Genomic DNA, 2,395 nt, shown 5'->3' with positions numbered 1-2,395 from the left:
CGAATCTTTTCAGGTATTTCATGGTTCATTAATAACCTCAATCTTGCACACCTAACTCGGTAAATTTTTATAATCCTATTTTGAGGCAAAGCGGGAAAATACTTTTTCAATTTTTCGAGAGTGGTGTCCATTTTTTAAGATGAGAAGTGAAAAAGAGATTCAAAGAAAAGAGAAAGAGCAAGGAATTGAACAAATATATACACATATATTAATTATCATAGGAAACTAAAAGAACCGACTTAAGAGTCACGAAGTACTATTATCCGTCATTTAACCAGGGTGAGAGAGACTAGCTAACCAAAAGTAAAAAAAAACTGTGATAAAAAAATAATCAACCTTTATCTATAGGATCATTCAAACCAATGGATTCATTTTTACTAGGAAAATTATCAAAGTAAGCTTTTAAACGATGTCCATTTACCTTAAAAACATTGTCATTCTTTGGATTCTCAATATCAAAAGCCCCATAAGGATACACATGTTTCTCAATAAATGGACTGTTCCATCTTTATCTTAGCTCTCTAGGGAATAAATGGAGTTGAGAATTATAAAATAAAACTTTTTGACCAGTATCAATTTTTTGATAATTTTCACAAGTTTTGCAGAATGCATGCGTGTCTTTGAACATGATGGGCCAATAAAATCCATTTGAAAGATTTTTATAGCTATTTTTTTACAAGAAATAACTCCCATATGCTTGAGAATGACAAAGTTGAATGACACTACTTACCTCATTGTCAGGGATGTATCTTTGAAATAGTTGATCAGGACATTATTTAAATAAGTTAGGGCCATCCTAATAAAAGTTCTTCATTTCGTTCAAAAACTTTTCTTTGTCTTGGGTACTCCAATGAGCTGGCGAATCTCCTGAAGTAAGAAAATTGATATTTTTGTCATACCAATGCATTGGACTAAGAGAAAGTAAGGATTTATCAGGAAAGTAATCATTGATTGGTGTGATGTCAGATGTCGAATGTGTTGTCACTCTTGACAAAAGATTCGCATCAAAATTCTTGGTGCTTTTTTCATGAGAATAAATCATTTGCACATCTTCAGATTCATCAAACTCTGTTTTACTCATGTTAGATTCAAATTGATCATAAACTAATTCATCAATAAGATATACTTCTTGTGAATCATTATCATCTCTAGGTTGTTTGCAAATGTTGAAAATATTCATCTCTAATGTCATATTTCCAAAAGATAGCTTCATTTGTCCATTCCTCCATGGCAATGACGCCAAAAACTTGACATGACCAAAAAATTGATGTCTTCTCCCAAGTGCAGGAGTGTCGAAGTAATAAATAATCCGGTAAGACCGGGGTCGAACCACATGGAGGTTAATTGCATAAATTATGGATAACAATAATACAACAACAATAACAACAACAATAGTAACAATAACAATAACAATAACAATAATAGTAATAGTAATAGTAATAGTAATAGTAATAGTAATAGTAACAATAATAATAATAGAAGAAGAAAAAAAAGAAGAAATTGATGAGAACTTTGAGATGGAAGATTAACGTAAGGATTAAACAATGATAACAATAAATATCAAGGTTAGAGGATCTGCTAATGGTATGTCAAATAAATATAGTATAAACTCTTATTACTCAATTAGAAACCACACACAAAGGAGGTTCCAATCAGATTGCACATTGTTAACATGATTATATTAGTCATCTTATTTGATTAATGCTAATACTTGTAAATCTCGTTAGACATTCATGATTATTGACATAAGCAAAAGATTGATGTCTTCTCCCAAGTGCAGGAGTGTCGAAGTAATAAATAACCCGGCAAGACCGGGGTCGAACCATAGGGAGGTTAATTGTACAAATTATAAACAACAACAATATTAATAACAACAACAACAATAATAATAGTAGCAATAATAATAATAATAATAGTAGTAGTAGTAGTAGTAGTAGTAGTAGTAGTAATAGTAATAATAATAAAAAGAGAAAGAAGAAGAAGAAGTTGATGAGAACTTTGAGATAAAAGATTAACGTAAGAATTAAACAATGATAACAATAAATGTCAAGGTTAGAGGATCCACTAATGGTATGTCATACAAGTATAGTATAAACTCTTATTATTCAATTGGAAACCACACACAAAGGAGGTTCCAATCAGATTATAAATTGTTAACATGATTACATTAGTTATCTTATTCGATTAACGTTAATACTTGTAAATCTCGTCAGACATTTATGATTATAACTTATGTTAACAACAAACCAAGTTTCTTTCATAGCACAAGTGTAGGTTATACCATATGGTTGAGTTATGAAAGTGCCAAGTATTTGTTGTACCAAGTGTTATACAACATAAATCTAGATTAATCATTTAACAAGCAAAGTATTAAAGAGTGAATAAGATAATAAAT

The sequence above is a fragment of the Populus euphratica genome, unplaced genomic scaffold (genome assembly GCF_000495115.2).
Source record: "Populus euphratica unplaced genomic scaffold, PopEup_1.0 scaffold203.1, whole genome shotgun sequence".
In the NCBI taxonomy this organism is placed as follows: Eukaryota; Viridiplantae; Streptophyta; class Magnoliopsida; order Malpighiales; family Salicaceae; genus Populus; species Populus euphratica.
The sequence above is the reverse complement of the archived record's forward strand: the minus strand, read 5'-3'. Positions refer to the sequence as shown.